The following is an 18,883-nucleotide window of genomic DNA, read 5'->3' as shown; positions in this document are numbered from 1 at the left end:
AAACAGCAATTATCATGTCTCCTCATTGTTCAATTATCTGCTGAACTGGTGTTTCCTGATTAATTTTCTGATTAAAATGTATTAAACTGAAAAGACCAGCAAACAGGCCCTGACAGGTTCCTAAAGAAGGAGGGAAGCTGTAGCTGCTTGTGTGGGACAGTGGGCCCTGGGGCCGCTGGGGTTGGATTTCCCCTTCCCAGCTAGGGGCCAAGGGCAGGCAGGAGGTGCCAGTGAAGAGGGGTGGTGTCCGTCCACCTGCATCCCCATGGACACACCTGTCGTGGGCACCTCCACTCAGAGTTCTCTTTCCCCAAACCGGACTTCCTCCTAGATGGGAATGCCATTTTGGCAAATGGCACCTGTAGGTGGGTGGCAGAAACCTGAGAGCCACCCTTAGTCTTCCTTGCTTCCCCCCACCATATCATCAGCCCCCTCTTTAACCAGCTAAGGATGGAGTATAACCATTTCCTTACAGATGTCCTTAACTCCCTTCCTAGCAAAACCCAGATGCTGGCTAACCCTGTCCATTGGTCCTCCCCAAAGCTGCACGCAGGCCTCTGAGCATTGCTGGAGAAACCCTTATAATTCTGCCGATGGACAGAACTAGAATTCATGACCACAAAACTTTGGATGGACATCCGAGGCTGCCTAGCAATGCCACAACCTTTCCTGGCCGTGTTGCCTTCCGCACTCTGAGACGGCAGTCTCCGTCTGCTCAAACCCTCTCCCCTTCCCCTTCCTATCAGCTGGTGACCTTGCCTGATACTCCACTGGGCCACAGAGGCAATCAGACAAGAACTGTGTCTTCCCGTCGCCAAATTGACACACCTTTTTCCATTACAATGGAAGACGTGTCCCTACTCCTAACAGAGGCCGACCCCTCCGCACGGGCCAGGCTGGGAGCCTGTCCCTTCTCACCTTCTCAAGGACTTTGTTTCTGTAAATATCCTCTCTCTTTCCTGCATCATCAGTTCGTTCCCATTAGCATACAAAAATGCTGTAGTACCTCTCATCTTAAAAAGAAAAAAAGAAAAAAGAAAACCTCCCTTTGAACAGCACATATGTGCTGTAGCTATTCTTTTGAATGTCTGATCCATTTCACAATCATAAAAGTGTAAAACAAAAGCTTTTTCCCTTGACCCCATGCCCCGCCCCTCTGTTGCCCACTTTTCTGCTGTTCTTTGCAACAAAACTTCTCAAAGGACTTGTTTGGATTCACTGTCTTCACTTCCATATCTCCCATTCTCTCCTCCACACACCTGAACTTGGGTTCTGTCTTCATGATGCCACTGGAACTGCTCTTATCACCATCGGCAACAACCTAGATGTTGCCCAGTGCGATGGCCCTTTCTTTTCCGACTCACTTCTGCAGACACATTGTTCTCTCACAATGGCTTCCTTAACCGCTGCTTTTTTGTCTGCCTTGTTCTCTCCTCCTTCTCTATGCAACGTCTAAACCCTGGGGGTGCTGGGCCCTCTTTTTCTCCTTGTTCCATACTCTTTTTGGGTGATCTTATGAGACGCATGGCTTTCAACATCTTCTATGGGTTGAATGACTCACAAAGTCATATCTCCAGCCTAGATATCTCCCTGGAGCTCCAATGTGAGTTTCCAGCTTGGAACTCAACATTTCCACTTGGATGTTTAATAGACAAGTATAAGAAAAGGAGATGAATCCCCCCATTTCTGAGAATGGTCTCTGTATGGGACACCCTCATGGTCAGTCATCTGACCCCCTGACCATATCTGGCCCATGCCACCAGCCTGCTCGGAGTTCTGTTTTGTCAGAGCACTGCTGAAATGAGCCACTTGGGCATCAGGTGACTCATCTGTGACTTGGATTGGCCTGAAGGGGAGAAGCAGCCCGTGGGGAAGCTGATGAATTAGGACCACCTGAGAGCCCGGGACATGGCAGTGGTTTTCCTGTTGATCTCACCTGGGCTCACTCATTCAACTGGCACTGGCTGGTCCAGGGACCCTCAGCTGGGACAGCTTGGCTCTGCTCTGTGTGGTCTCGCCCTCCAGTGGGCTGGCCTGGGGTGCTTCACAGGGTGATTGGTGCCTGGGTCTTAATTTATAAAGGCAATGACACGGAGAGATCAGTGTCATGGAAAGAACAACTTAATGTTACTCACAGTTCCCCTGGAAAGGAGAGGAAGGCATACCACGCAGGGCCACAGGGGAAGCACCAGTGTCATTCAGGAGGCGGAAGCAGGGGGGAGGGAAGCCTGGACCGTGGCCTGCATTGGGTTCCTGCAGGAAGGCAAGGCAGGGCAGAGCAGACATCTTAGGATTGGCTGGTGTGAATAATTCCGGCAGGCTTTGGGGCATAGGGTCCCTCGTTGTCTGGCACTTGGTCCTGGGTTGATTTAGGGCAGGGGAAATATTGGCCTCATGCATGAGATTTAGGGGAACGAGGTGGACTCAGGTTGGCTGGTTTTATGTGAAAGGTGTGCTCACGGACAAGCTAATTCCTAGAGATAGCAAATACTAATAGCAAGCAACCCAGAGAAGCTTCCCTTCACCTGCTAACCAAAGTCATCTCTTCCTAGCTCTACTGACTGAAGTCCCTCTCTCATAAATTTTCCTGTGTTGTCTTAATTATAATTGCTAATACTTACATAGTCTTACTATGGGCCAGGCACCATTCTAATCCCTGAATGTACATTAACTCATTAAAGCCCCACAACCACGTATGAGGCAGGTTCTATTAGTATCCTCATTTTTACAGATGAGGAAACTGAGGCACAGAAAAACTAAGCGACTTGTCCAAGCTCACGCATCTTTATCATGTTTATTTTTGTTTGCTTGTTTAGTTATATAACCTTCCCCTCCTCCCAATATATTTTTTTTTTTTTTTTTTTTTGAGACAGAGTCTCTCTCTGTTGCCCAGGCTAGAGTGAGTGCCGTGGCGTCAGCCTAGCTCACAGCAACCTCAAACTCCTGAGCTCAAGGGATCCTCCTGTCTCAGCCTCCCGAGTAGCTGGGACTACAGGCATGCGCCACCATGCCCGGCTAATTTTTTCTATATATATTTTTAGCTGTCCATATAATTTCTTTCTATTTTTAGTAGAGATGGGGTCTCGCTCTTGCTCAGGCTGGTCTCGAACTCCTGAGCTCAAACGATCCGCCCACCTCGGCCTCCCAGAGTGCTAGGATTACAGGCGTGAGCCACCGCGCCCAGCCCCTCCTCCCAATATTAAGTCCCACAGGCATAGAGACATTGGCTCTTGTTCAGTGGTAAGTTCTCAGTGTCTAGAATAGTGCCCAGTGCACAGTCGAGGTTCCATAAATTTTTGTTGAATAAACGAATGCATCTTCCAGGCCAATTTGTTGCCAAATCCTGTCTGCCATGTTTCCTAAATATTGCTTAATTTCAGCATCTTTCTCCATCTTTCTACCACATAAGTAAAGACAATCTCCTTCCTGGCCACTTGTACCATCCCCTGCAGACTCAATCTCACGTTCTCCAATCTGTGGCAGAGTTAGCAAGCTGAAACAAAAAGGTGGGCCACAGACTTCTGCCTAAACACCTCTTGTAGCTTCCAATTATCATCACAGCAGACTGCAGACTCATTGGAATGACCCACGCAGCCCTTCCTAATCGGGCTCTCTCTGCCTCTTCACCAGATCCTACAACGCCAAACTCTCCACAGTTTCCCAAACTTGCAGGCTTCTTTCCACATCCATGCCCTTGTCTGGGGTGCCTCTCCTGTCTTTTTCCATGCAGACTCCTATTTAACTTTTTTTTTTTTTTTTGAGACAGTCTCCCTCTGTTGTCCCGGATAGAGTGCCGTGATGTCATCATAACTCACTGTAACTTCAAACTCCTGGGCTCAAGCAAACCTCTTGCCTCAGCCTCCCAAATAGCTGGGACTCCAGTTGTGTGCCACCAGGCCCAGCTAATTTTCTATTTTTAGTAGAGACGGGGTCTCGCTCTTGCTCAGGCTGCTCTTAAACTCCTGAGCTCAAGCGATCCTCCCGCCTTGGCCTCCCAGAGTGCTAGGATCACAGGCGTGAGCCATCGCACCCGGCTCTCCTGTCTAACTTTTGAAACCCAGTTTAAATGACCTTGCTTCATATTCATGGGCACAGTTTGTAACACACTCTATACCACAGATACTCATTTATTTATTCACCCATCCATCCATTCATTCATTCAGCAAACATTTACTGGACCCAACCTTCAGAAGCTCAGACTCTGGGTCACAGAGTTGCAGAATTTTTTTTTTTTTTACACTTATTCATCTGCATAGTTGTTTCCTCATTTGCACTGAAAGCCTCATTTGGCTTTATATCCCCAATGCCTAGCTTAATAAATGTTTGTTGAATAAATGAAGGTGATTATGAGACAAACAAGCACAGACTATTGAGGGAGAACCCGAAGCAGACCTAATGCAGTCTGGCAGGATCAGGGAGGGCTTCCTGAGAGAGGTGATGTCTGAGCTGAGATTTGCTCATTTCTTTTCAGACTGTGAGCTTCTTATAGGGCAAGGATTTTGTCTTATTCATGTTTTTATCTAGGTCAGCATATAACATAATGCTTGACACATATTAGTTAGCTCAAGACATTTTTTCCCCAACTTCTAAAATTGTGGCAAAATACATATAACATAAAATTTACCATATTTTTAAGTGTACAGTTAAGTGGTGTTAAGTACATTCGTATTGTGTGACCATCACCACCGACTACCTTCATACCTCTTTCATCTTGCAAAACAAGAAATATTTCTGAACCTATGATCAAATCTCTTTTCCCTTGCTTCCCATTCCTACCCCATAGCCAGTTTTTAAGGCACTTCAATAATTCAGGTTACCCACAGAATCTCTTGTCTGAAGTGAGGTCCGGCCACACCGTACACAACCAGACAACACGACATAGAAGCCTAACCAGGAGTGATCATATTCAGCCTGGAACCCAGGCGACACTTTGCCTTCAAGCTCTTCATAAGGCCGCTCCCTTCCTTACCCCTGACCCGGGAGGGCTTTGTCTGATCACCTCTGCCACTGAGTTGGAATTCTGAATCGGTGTTTGAATCTGAGCCTAAGGGCTCTAATTGGAATCTGGAGGTTGATTAGTTGCATGCTCACCTTTTCCCCTGCTTCCATCCTCCCCAGTGTTAACTGTGTAGGCATCTGTCTCCTCCGCCAAATTACCAGCTCCTTTGAGGCCAGAGACTGCTCCTTCGGCATGTTTGTATTCCCCGTGGTGTCTGCCACATTGCGGGCAGGCATCAATAAAGGGTTGTTAAATAAATAAATAACCCACACTGAACGATTTATCCTAATTAACTCCTTGGAAGTAGTTCCCATAGGATGGATTCAGTATGTGGTTTCTCCCATCTTCTAAAAGCCTCACCCTTTATCTACACCAAACTATGGTCATTCTGGTTTCTACACCGTTGGTCTTCTCCATGCTGTGCCTGTGCAGGTCTCTCCATCTGAAACTAATGGCTTGCTTGACTCTGCACTCCAGAGCCCTCCTTGTCTCCCAGCTTGATTCCCGGGCATGCAGGTTTGGTCTCCTTGACCCCTGGAAGTAATACTGGGGTGTGGCTGAGAGAAGCTAGTGTGATGGTGGTAGGCTGGGAACTCGGGACAACTCGAAGATGTTCTGTGCGTAGGAACCCCATGTGGTGCATGAGTCAACTAGCCTTGGCCATGAGGGGCTGCCTTTGCCTTGCCTATATTGGCATCAATGACCTAAAATGTTTTGGTCTGCTTTGTCTTCTTCTACCCTAAAGCCTAGACCCAAATCTCAGCTGTTACCATTTCAGTGGGAGGACAGATTAGCCCAAAGTTTCGATGTTTGTGAGTGGAATCAGAAGGGCGGAGAGACAGTTTACCTCGATGCTTAGAGCTGAGCTGGCTTAGATCACCCACCAGGATTTTTCCTTCTGGGAAGTTTCCTTTGACCTCCCTTACCTAATCTCAAGGAAGAGAAAACATCCATAAAATGGCCACACCTGTGTTTGCTTTGCCCCTTTGGGGGTCTCATTCAGTGGGACTGGTCCAGTGAGCTGGCCCTGAACTTGAGCACTGCAGAGTAGCTCTTCTTCAGGGGTCGGGGAACAAGGTGGCTGGGAAGGCACAGATTCCTTGATCTTTCCCTAAAACCCAGCACCCCCCTCCCACCATCTCTAGGCTCTGGGCCCAGTTCAGTCCTTGGGAAGGGGAAATTGAAGGAGCCCCTTTTTAGGATTTAGTACCTCAAGGACTCAGTCCAATCCTGAACAGAAGCCCTCTGCTTAGTCCTGAAACCAAGCCCTAACTTTGCGCCTGTGCTAGCTGGGGCTTATTTTGCGTGTCCCTCTCTCCCCATCTTATGCTCTGGCCTTGTACCCTAGTCCCACTAATATTGGGGCCTTACTAGGCTCAGACCATTCTTTTGAGTCTGAGATGCCCTGTCTCTGAGCCCAGGGCCCTGGAACCTTACGTTTCCTCGCTTGCTGTTGAGTTCTTTGCATTTGCCGGTTCCACCCACATGCAGAAACACTCATGGTCTCCTAAACCTTCTGTGGCTGAACTTGCTTGGACAATTGTTCATGTGTCAGCTACTTGTTAGCCCTTCTCCAGACACTGGGGCAGCACTGACATGGATCGACTCATTAGGAGCAGCTCTAGCTGGGCCCTCCTTCCAGCCCTTGCCTCGCCCCAGCTGTGTGCTGAGTCTTCAGGCTCCAGGCTTTCCTGGTGCCCTCTAAACTGCTCCTGAGTTCCAAGCTCCTCTTTTGATTGATCTCACATGAAAACTAACAAAGCTTAGACACAACTGCTTCACTCCTGATTGTGGCTGTATTGTTTAGTGTTTCCCAGATAGCAGCTTAAAATAATGAAAAGCTTTGTTTTCTCGGTATTATTGATTTACTGTCAGTCATTAGTCCCCAAAGAGAAAATATCTGAAAGTGGACTCAGACTAAATCATAACAGGGGAGCACGGTAACAGCCCTGTGTTAAATGGAATAAAATATGATCGCACACTGTTATTTCTAAATTTATGTCTAAGTAATCTAATGGATTGAGTTTTCAGATGACCTGGTTATATTTGCTCCTGACACAGCAGTTTTGGGGACAAATACGTTTTCTTTGTTGAAGACTGGCTCGACGAGTATACATAAGGCTTAAGAAGCAACTGTTTCATTTGTTTGTGCATTCATTAATTATTTCATTCCTGCATGCATGCGTGTGTTTATGCTTTGCTCATTCTACCAAACACCCCCTGAGTGCCCAGCACATTCTAGACCCCAGGCTAGGTGTTAGAGATTAAGAGGTAAATAAACAGGGGTCTCAAGCTCAAGGAGCAACTGTTCTAGAAGAAGAGGTAGATTATTACAATGAACAGGTGTGGCAGGTGGCCTCCAAGATAGCCCCCAGTGGTCTCTGCCTCCTGGTGTTCATGCCTTGGTGTGTGATCTCTGCTCGTGTGTGGTCTGGACCTGGGGAATCACTTCTAACAAGTGATACAGCAACAGTGATGAGATGTCTCTTCCGAGACTAGGTTTCAAAAAGACTGGCTTCTGTCTTCGGCTGCCCTCCCACTCTCTGGCTCGTTTGCTCTGAGGGAAGGCTGCTGCCATGTTGTGAGCTCTTCTATGGAGAAGTCCATGTGGCAGGAGACTGATACCTCCAGCAACAGCCAGTGAGGACCTGAGGCCTGCCAATAGCCATGCAAATGAGCTTGGGATTGGATCCTCTGAAGCCTACCAGCAGCTGCGTGAGTGAACTTGGAAGTGGATCCTACCCTCTGTGATTGCAGCATCGTGGAGGGCTCAGAGCCAAATCCCCTGAGCCAAGCTACACCTGGATTCCTGACGCACCAAAACTGTGAGTTAATAAACGTTTTTTGAGCTACTAAGTTTTGGGGTAATTTGTTACGCAGCAATGGATAACTAAGGTGACATGGTGCTTTGCTGGAGAGATGAACCATGCACTGTAGAGAGGCAGGAGTCATCAAATCTGCACGAAGAAGTTGGGCAAGGCCTCCCCAAGGAAGTGAAGCTCCTCTAGCTAGAGAAGGTGGCTGTAGATGACCCATCACCCTCCCTTTCTCTTTTCTCTTATCACCATTGTACAATTTGCCAGTTCATTCCCTGGAGTCCAAAGAATCTTCTCCATGTTCCATAGATCTGGGCTAATGCACTCTTGTTAGAGACTAAAAGAGATGCTGGTGGTACCCCCCGCTGCCCTCCGCCCCACACCTCTCTTTTAGCCACAGAGAACTGGCTCTGGCCTGGGTATCTCATCCAGATCACTGGATCCCAATCTAGCTGCTTTTTCCCCAAAAGGGGCCTCAGGCATCCCATCTTGCATTTGCAAAGTCTCTGCTCAGCACAGCTTGGCACATCTCCCTGTGCCCTCCTCAATTAAAAATGACACAAAAGTAAAGGAGACACATAGCTCTTTGAAAAAGCTTCCAGATCCAAACTTTTTAATGAAGTCAGAATATAAAGAGCCTGTCTTATCTCTCCGATGCAACTCCCATGTGCTGTAATCAAGCAGAATTAATTAAAAGCAATCAAGTGGCGAGTTGGCATGGGGGCCTGCAGCACCAGTCTTTCATCTTAGCCACGAGAGTGCTGTCCCTGAGGGGGTGGGGCTGCAGGCAGGAGGGTTGGGTGGGCCCAGCGCTTGAGGGAAAACTAGCTCACCCAACAAGCTTGCAGTGCCAGGGCATGGCCCAGGCTGCCCAGGGAGTTCAGTCTGACTCAGGGAAGCTTTTCTACATTGCTGCGGGCCGGGTGCCCAGACCGGGGTGTCTCAACCGTGCAGCCCATGGACATTTTGTTCTGGATACTTCTTTGTTGTGAGGGCCGTATTGTGTATTATGGGATGTTTAGTAGCATCCCTGGTATCTACCCACTAGATGCCAGTAGCAACGCCTTCCCAATTGTGACAACTGAAAATTGCCCCCAGTTGGAGAACCATTGGCCCAGACTAGAGTTTCCTTCGATAAAGGTGCATTGTTCCTTCCTGCAATAAAGGTGCACCTGGACTAGGACACCTTTCAGTGACTGTGGCCCCTGGGACACTGGGGCAACTTAATGATAATGAAGACCCTCTGGCTTACAGCAACTTGGAAAATGTTCTTATCCCCATGGGACAAAAGAGCCAGTCACATGGAGGCAGGAAATGTGAAGCCTTCAGTCTAAAGGGGGGTGATTCTTCCCAAGACTTACACAGGAAGCAGGAAACTTCTCCCCTGGGCAATATTTTATAACCACTGTCCAGCATCGCACAATCTCTCCTAATGTCAGCCACCTCCCCCTACTGTGACATTTCCCAGTACGGAGTGGCGAATGGAGGCTGGGAGTGCCGGATGTCAGAGGACTTTCATCCCCAATTTGGTGATGTTTGTTCTCAGTGGTCTCCTTCTGTCTCTTCGCTTACAAATACTTTATAGGATCTTGGGATCTTTGGCACCTGTCATATCCAAAGGATATGAGCTTTGCTAGACTTTCAACACCGAGAGTGTGACCTGGACAGCCTGTCTTGGTCCAGCAACAGTAGCTTGGGCGAATGATACAGTATCCTACATAGCAACCGGGGGGGAAGAGAAAAGTGTGCTAAGGAACCAACGGAGTGCCGGCTTTCACCCACTGGCCCCATTTATTAGATAAAGAAGGACAGAGAGTTGAAAGATGTCTTAACGCAGAGTGGCAGGGGCTGAAGCATTGTGGTCCGCAAAGACAGAGGAGGAGGAGTTTCTGCCCAAGCCTGTTTGTGCTGCTTAAGTGGAGAGTCTGTTAGAGCTGCCCTCCTCTCATGATTATCTGTCTTTTTCCACCTCCCCATCAGACTGGATGCCTGCAAGATGGGAGGGAGGCATGGGACCCCCTTTCTGGATATACACAGAAGGAACAGGTGACCTTTGAAGGTGGTGAGGAGACCACGCATTACATGCTGGTCACAGTGCTCATATTTTATTTACCCTAGCAGCCCTGAGAGAGAACCATCAGCATCCTCTTTCACAGTGAAGGAAACCGAAGCAACCAGGAAGAGGCAGAGGCAGGATCTAGCCTGGTCTGCTGACTCCTAAGTTTATGGTCTTGACCCTCCATCGGCTGCTTTCCTTGAGCTCATAGGACAGGCTTAAGGGTGGGGTCTCAGGGCTTTCTGGAAGAGGGCTGCTGACGGGCAGGCCGTGTTGTGGGATCCCAGTTCCAGAGGAGGCAGGGACAGGCTGCTCAGGCCTCAGGTTCTGGTCTATGTCAGAGCCCTTCCAGGTTTCCAGGGGGGTCAGGGCTTCAACACAAAACCCGGGTACATTTTAAAGAGCAAATTGAGTAGCACCTTTGCGTTTCCTGTCACCTCCCTGAGCCACTCTGCCGTACCTCATCTGCTACTTATGTTTCCAGAAGGTCTTCTGCCCAAGAGTTACTCCCAACTCGCCCTTCTCTTTCTGGTCAGGTCCCTAAGAGATACGCTGCAGTGAGGGGCAGGCACGTGCTCTGGAGGAGCGTGAAAGCCATTCCCTGCCGCAGAAGCACAGAGTGTTGGGGGCTTGGGAGGGAGCCTGGGGCTTGACCCCAAAGGGCCCAAAAGCCATGTGAAGGATTATGAATTCATCCTCAGGCTCTCAAGAAGCCTCTGCAGGTTTTAAGGAGCATGATGAGTCGGTGAGTGTGTGTTGTAGGACACTCTTGCTGTGCACTAGATGGGAGACGGATTCGAGGGGCCAGATTCTCACACACCTCCATCGAGCTCCGCCCTTCCCTTCTGCCTCCAGGGACCCCTGACTGGGTGGGCTGTCCCCGCTCGGTCAAGGGGCACACTTGGGAGAAGAGTTAGTCCTTGAGGGAGCCGGCCTGAGGAATCAGTGGTGATGGTTGAAGCTCTTTAGGCATTTGAATTTTTATTTGTCACAGGGTGTTTCTACTGGTGGCCTATTTCCATGAAAGTCATCACAGAAATTGTTCTTAAAAATCAAGTCGATTAAATCAAGCTTCCTCCTCAGTATCCTGGAGAGACTGGAGGTCGGAGACCCCAAAACCTGCATTGGCTGATGACGTTGGGATCCCCGGGCCCCTTCATGCAAGAACAAGATAGTCAACCACCGTGGGTGACTCTCGTTCTGCCTGTGTTGACAAATGGAAACAGAAGCAGCTTGTGGGTCTGGGGCTGGAGCCAGAACTGAGTCAGTACTCTAGTTTGCACTGAGAGTGAAAACAGAATCACAGGGCTGAACAGGGCTGCCCACTGCCTCTCACTCCCCCAGATACTACGCTGTGTTCTGCTGCCATGGCTCCTGTATTTCCCAGGCCACCTTCCAAGTCCAGTTACTTGTCACCTGTCACCTGGGTCACCCCGAAGCCTACCAGCTGATCTTCGGTCTTTTCTTCCTTTCTTGCCCACCCTGTCCATCACCCACGGAAAGCGCTGTCTCAGGTAATCGTGATTCTACCCACCTCCTGTTGCCTCTGGTCCCACTCTGAAGTCTTTAGCCTGATAGTCAGTTGTATCCTTCAGTCATCCTCTTGTCTTCTTCCCTCTGCTTCTCCACATCTCCTGGAGCTGACAGCCTGCCACATCTTGTCCAAGACCTTCTTACTGCCATCTTTGTCTTTGTTGGATGTCTCTGCTTGGGACGTTTTCCTGTTTCATCTCCATCCAAGCTTTCAGAGACTTTGTAGTATATTCATTAACTGTGTCGCTCTGGAATCAGACTCTTTGGGTTCACATTCTGCCTCTGTCACTTACATGAAATAAAATATATAAAGCTCTTGGCTCCAAGCCTGACATGAAATAAGTGTTCAATAATGTATGCTGTGACAGTATTATTACTCCTGCGCATCACTTCCTTTGAGTCCCAGTGTTTGTTTCTTTCCTGAATTTGTTCCCGAGTGACACATTAGCCTGATCCTCCCTGACCCTGCTCACTCACAGGCAATAAAACCTCCCCCGGTGAGTCTAATCGGGGCCGACATCCTTCCAGAGTGTCTGACCCCAGGGATGGGTCTGCAATGACTTGCACTTTCTGCCTCTCTTTGGCCCCGTGTTCAGCACGTTTTGGTGGGTTTCCATTGAGCTGTCCTGAATCAAAGCTTTCTCTTCACACCCATCGTGTAGCATCTATCTGCCCACCATCTGTCCATCCATTCAGTCATGGAGCAATATTTTGAACACTTATTACGTGCCAGGCACTGTGCTAGGTGTTGGGTGTCCCCTGGTGGACAACACAGACTCTGCCCTGCCTTCGTGCAGTCATTGCCTAGTAGGAAGACAGACACTGCGACAGACAAGTGCGATACAGAGTGGCAGGTGTTCTGATGAGGGAGGTGCAGGGTGCCGAGATAGCCCAAAAGCTCAGAGGAAAAGCCCTGCAACCCTGCCTTGGAAGGTCAGGAACCACTTCAAGGGAAACAGGGTCTAAGCTGAGACCCAGAGAATAAGCAACATTTAGTCAGGGGAAAGAGAATTACTGGCGAAGAGTTTTCAGTTGAGGGGGAGCTGTATGGGAAAAGATGTAGAGGTGAGAGGAGTGGCATAGTGGAAAGCCGGGTGGTGTGTGTGTGTGTGTGTGTGTGTGCACGCGCGCGCGCTGGGGGTGGATGTGTGAGATGAGGCAGGAGAGGCAGGCAGGGCCAGGGTATGCAGGGACTTATAAGCCATGTGAAAGGGTTTGGACTTGCACGTCACAGGCGTGGAATAAAGGAGAAAGTGAGTGGGAGTGTTTCAGTGGGGGAATGGCATGATCGGATTTATAACTTAGAAAAATGACCCTGGCTGTGGTGTGGAGAGTGGAGGGAGGTTGGTTTGTTAGTCTCTGTGACAGAGTCTGCCTCAGTTCTTTCCCCGAGCAGTCTGATCCTTACCTGGGCTTCAGCCCTGCTGAGGCCCTGCTGCCCTGCTGGGGCCCTGCTGCCCTGCTGGGTTCTTGCCAGGCCTCGTCCTGGGTGCTGGACTCTGTCTCTGATGCTCAGCTGTTGACTCAGGTCCTCCTCAAAATGGACAAGTGACCTGGAACCAGGATCCTGTCTCTCCAGGTGTAGCCTTTACCTATAGGGGCCACCTGTCCACATGACCGGGTCTCTTGCACACTGGCACTCTTGACCACTGGTTGGGCCAAGCTTGAGTTGGCTGCACATCTTTGGGCAATACAGTTTGGAACTTGTTTGGGTAGCAGCAACTTTATCCACTCATTCATTGGTCTCAGTTACCGATTATCTTCCATGTCCACAGTGATGCGCCAGGTTCCCAGTGGTGAGCAAAGCTGACATAGTTCCAGTGCTCATGGCAATTGTCAGAGATAGATCTTAAGTAAACAGAAATTGTTCTAACTGTGATTAAAGGAAAGAATAAGATTCTGTGAAGGTAACAAAGAGAACGTGCTTTAGATGGTGTGCCAGGTGTTTCCACTTTGCTCCTGGTGGTCTCTGCCCTGGGTGGTCCATACCAATGGGTTCTCTTGTCCTCTGCCTTCTAGAAGGGTTCATCCAAAGGGAGTCACCCGTAGGAAATTAGAGAGTGAGAGGAGAGTGAGGTTCAGGTATTTACTCCCCGGCTTTCTCCATGCTGGTCACCCTGGGCTGGCTGCATTGGTTGTCCGGCTCCTTCATCCTTCCGGCCTAAGGGTGGCTCTGCCCTATCCCTGGTGGTCCCCCTTTGTCTCACTTCACACCTTTATGAACAGTCCTTTTATCAAATCTCCTTGAATTATCCCAATGTGATTGCGCCATTGTTTCCCGCCAGGACCCTGGTGGATACAGATGGCGATAGAAAGCCTCTCTGAGGAAGTGACATTTAAGCTAGACTTTTGGATGAGTGGGAGGCAGCCATGTGAAGAACGGGGGAGGAGAGACACTCCAGGCAGGAGGAAGTCGCGTGTGAAAACTCCGAGGTGGAAAGAGCTCGCTGTCATGTTCAGGGAACAGGGAGAAGGGCAATGCGCTTGAGTGCGGCAGTTGAGAGAGATGGCACGAGATGAGATTTTCTGTATTTCATCCGTACCGCACAGCACCCAGCAGAGGAAATTGTTGGCCTGCCTTCCTGGTCACCTCTCTCCTCATGGTGGCCGTTACCCGAGACAAAGATATTAATAATTAATGCTTATTGAGCACTTACTATGTTTCTAAGTGCGTTGTGAGCGTTGGTTCATTTAATCCTTCAACAACACCATGAGAGAGGTATTATTAGCATCCACATTTTACAGATGAAGAAACTGAGGTTCAGAGAGATTGAAAAATTTATCTGAATTCCGCAGCTCTGAAATGCAACAGCTTGGATCTGAAATCAGGCTGTCTGGAGCCAGGGCCTTGCTCATAACCTCTTGCTGTAACTCTGTTAAACACATGATTGCCAAGTCCTCAGCCCCCACTGGTCCATTACCTCACACACCTCAGACATGCAGTGATTTCCTATACCTATCATTTCGAGTGGTTTCCTATATCTGTCACTTGTTTAATAAATTATGCATATTTACACTGGCTTCTTGAAAGTATCGTAGACTCCTTAAAGACCTAGACAGAGTCTTTTAATTCTCACTACCCATAGAATCTTGTAAAGTGATGAACACACAAAAAATTACTCAATAAGTGCTTTTTGGATTCTTGATTTAAATTAGATAGTGGGTGTAAAGCAATAGTGCCTGGAAAATAGAAGGTGTTTAACAGATGGAACCTGTCACTGGTGCTTATCAGGAAGGAAATGAGAAGGGAGGAAGTTAGTTTCCTAGGCAGTTGTTTCCCCCAGATCAAACATGAGCTCACTGGATCATCACATTAGGTCATCGCCTTGGTGCCTGCAGTCCAGGATCTTGTCTTAATGTAGGGCATTAAGGAGAAAATTAGGGGAGAATAGGATCGTTCTCCTTGATGTCAGTTTACTGCCAACGTCTTCTTTCAATAATCCGACATATATCTGCAAGTTTTGGGATCCTATTTGTATTTTCAGCTGCGTCTCCTCTTGGGATGATGAGTTCTATAAATCTGCTCCCTGCTGTGTGAAGGAGCATTTCCTTTTATTGAGCCTGAATTTACCTCCTGCAAGTTTCAAGTTTCAAGATTTTCTTCCCTCCTGGTTCCTTTATCTTCCCTGGAGCAAGCACCTGGGAACAGGTGAGCAATTCTCCATGCTCTGTCCCCAAGCCCACCTTGACCCATTCTTCATCCCAAGAGACCTGGTGGTTTTCTCTGTTCTCACTTTCCTCTAAACCTTTCCTTTCTGAAAGTGAAGTAGAATATTCCTAAAAATGAAGGCAACCCAGACAGGAAAAAGGCAAAAAATATGAACAGTGTTGAAATCATCCTCTGGCCTAAGCTTAGGCACACCCACTGAAGCAGGGAAGTGCCTCCCAGGTCTCTGGTTCCCAGGCGCCAAGAACACCATGTTTGTTCTCCAAGGGATTGGCTTGCTCTCCTCCTAGTTTCCTGCCTGTCTTTTGGCCAGGTGCTCACCAGGGATCCTCCTGTTTCCTTGTACAGCAAAAGCTCATCTGCCATCTTGTCTCGTAAGCAAGACATTTTGTCAAAGGAGACATTTTATGTTGACCATTTTGATGCCACGGGGGCAAGTGGCTACATCAGAATGTAGAACAAAAATTTTAATGACCAAGTAATGTGTATTTTAGACATCTTTGAGCCTTTCTGGCCATGTGTCTCCCTTCTTCTTGGAATTGTGCTCCATTCCTGCATCTTACCCCATCTGACCTCTACGTCAGAACTCCACCCCAGGGCCAACTATCCACCCCTGTAAAATCAGCTGAGCGTTACAGGGCGAGGCTGCCCCCTCAAAAGGGTGTGGACAGGGTGGGCAATGAAATAAATCATGTAGAGTGGGGGTGTCAGTTTCACATATTACTTAGTTCAAAGAACAGCAGAAAGGCTAATTTTTTTGTATGGTCACACGAGAATGTCATTGGCATCTAAATGATTATGTCCAAGTAGCAACATCAAAATTCATTCACCATGGAACCATTCACCGTGGCTGCACAGGAGAATCTGTGGGAGCCTTTATAGAGACAAAACCGCACCTGCCTCCCTTCTGCCTCCTGTCCCCCTGCCCTCTGCCCGCAATCCAGGTAAATCAGAATTACTTTCAAACAATTCGCCACATAATTCTAAAGCACAGCTAGGAAAAAGAGTCACTGTCCTGATCAAATATACAATCCCTCAACACCCACATACTGTCTCTCAATCTATCATTTTCAGAATGTCCACAGCTCCAGTGACAGCCAAGGGGTGGGGCTGAGAAGCCGAGCCGAGGACTTGTCCAGAAGGATATTGATCTGGGGGCACTGATCAATGAGCTCTGTATTATCACAGGTTTTTGTTTTTAATTGCTTTATTGTATTTTTACTATCAAGTTCCATTTTCCAGTCTCCAGAGCATGCCTGGTTTATGCCTGAGTTACAGGGCTCACTAAAACTCGTTTATAAATTTGCTCATTTATTTCTTCACTCATTCAATGACTCATTCACTAATTCACTTACTTACTGTCCCAGGGATTCATTCATTCACTCGTCCATCCCTCTGCGCCTCACATCCATCTGTCTATTTAATGTCCATGTATTTACTCATTGGTTCATTCACTGATTGTTTCATTTCTCTTATTTATTCAGTTGTTCATTAGTTCATTCATGTACCATCCACCCATCCATCCATTCGTCCATCTGTTCACGCTCTCAGTCATTTGCTCATTCATTCATTCTTTGTTAATTTGCTCACTTTTCAGACATTGTCTGACACTTTAGAGATGCAGGCTCCTGAGCGTGGTCCTGGCAAAGCTCACAGGGACGCACGTGCAGTAGTGTTGAATTTGGAGGCTGAACTTATTGGCTGTCTGGGCCAGACATTCCTGGCCTTTTGCTCTTCTTTGTGATCAGATGCAGTGACTTTTGGTGGGAAATATTTCTCCATCCTAGTGAAAAGTCTTTATACTCTAGGGACTCCCCCAGGACCAGACCAGGAGGTCTCCTGTGGACAGAGGAAATTGCTCTGTAGTGGGAGCTGCTGGGGAGGAATGGGAGAAGATGGGAGTGACATTTCATGTTCCTGGTTTAGGACAAATCATCTGCTTAGAGCTATGCCTTCTTAAAATAAAACTTTCTTTTAAATAGGAATAAAGGAAATAGGAGAAAATATAATAAAAAGGAATAAAATGGGCTAAAAATGGCACAATGAAAGGAAAGCAGAGAAAAGGTAAAAGCAAACTGCTGTAGTAAACACAGCATATGGGATAACACAAATACCAACCCTCAAGAGATGGTGAGTGCTGGTGGGTGAGGTAGGCATGGCAAGCCTGGGGCAGGAGAGGGGCAGCGTGGGGTGGGCGATCTTCTAGAAGAGCAGACATGTAGACCATGGCTCCCTGCAGTGTTCTCTGGTCAGAGAATCTGGCTGAGCGTTCTTGGGAGAAAGGTCCTAATTCTGAATGCACGTGTTCCATGGAGAGATCCATTCATTCGGCAAATATTTACGGAGCATGTGCTCCACTGCCTCCTGGTAGTTTGCCATGTAATGGGGAGGCCAGATGCTTGGACAGGTAGGTACCTGCATGGTGATGGGCGCTGCGAGGAGAAAGCACAGGAGCTGTGGGAATGTCTCGTGGAGGAGACTAGTCTAAGGAGGCAGGGAATTTTCCTGGGGAAAGCGGAGGTATAAGCGGCGACTTGAGGCAGATGTGTGTAATGTAGTGAGAAGAGTATGCGAAGGCAGAGGGTACCGGAGAACACAAAAGGAAATCGACGCTGTGTGATTGGTATGCACAGTGCAAGGGGAGGGGGGCAAGAAAAGAGGCAAAAACCAGAAGTGTCATTCGTTCGACAGACCGTACTATGTGTCTACTCTCTGCACAGTCCAGAGCCGGGGGTTGGAAGATAAAGACATGGGGAACACAGTTTCTGCCTTCAAAAGCACCTGTTGTTTGGGGAGCTCAAATGGAGCAGACAGCAAAGGATGGGTTAAGAGAAAATCCCTGCCAAGGCACTGACTTTGATGCATGACTCCCTGCTGTGGTTGGTTGAGAAAAGCACAACCTGCTTTGTTTCTTAGGCACATTCTGCCTGGGTGGAAATGCCTCAAGACTGGGCTTTTCCGGCCAGAATGGCAGGGTTTCCTGATGAGCAGCTAACTGGGCCATCCCGCTGTGTGATGATTTTGTCATAGGAGGGACCAGGCAGGGAGCAGTAGCAGGAGAACTGGGGACGTAGGACACGACACGGTCAAGGCGTCCAGATCTGCCGCCTGGGCAGTAGAGCCTGGCAGGGCTGGTCTCACCAGGAGTGGAGTGTCCACATGGAGACAGGGAAGGGCCCAGGACTTATGGGGTGTTTGAATGTTGAGGTGTGTGTGAAGTTAAGGTGCCACCAGAGAAAGCCAGGTGGCCTGTTTCCCCCAAGGCCTTACAAGATGGCATTTTCCTTGGTGAATTCACTCATGTTCATGCTTCAGCCTAACCTTATGTATAGAAACACAGTTTGGTCATGCCCCAGGATAGCTCGGACTCAGGAGTGAATGCCAATGACCTTCATAAGAGTCTGACGGGCAGCATCAGACCTCCTCTAGAAATATTACCACTCGGAATGGCTACTCACGTCCTCTGACCACAGAGCATACTCTCTTTGTGGCCATGCCAAATGAGCAGTTAAATTACAATCAGAAAGTGCTTTCATGCATCAGCCAGGGCTTAATGCTGGAAACAGAAACTCTGGATATTTGAAGAAGAAAGAAATTTACTTAACACGAGGAATTGGGTGCTTCCAAAGTTGTTGAATGAATTGGAGAACAGACTCCAAGCTGGCCCTCCAGGAATGAGTCCTAGCAGAGAGCTGTTACCTTTGACATAATCTGGATAGTGGGTGATCAGGGGGTTGACCCTGAAATCACTGAGGCCAAGCCCACAAAGCTGTAGCTGTGATGCAGAGCTCAGGAATCTGCTCCTGCCACTG

This window comes from Eulemur rufifrons, chromosome 8 (genome assembly GCF_041146395.1).
Source record: "Eulemur rufifrons isolate Redbay chromosome 8, OSU_ERuf_1, whole genome shotgun sequence".
NCBI lineage: Eukaryota > Metazoa > Chordata > Mammalia > Primates > Lemuridae > Eulemur > Eulemur rufifrons.
The sequence above is the reverse complement of the archived record's forward strand: the minus strand, read 5'-3'. Positions refer to the sequence as shown.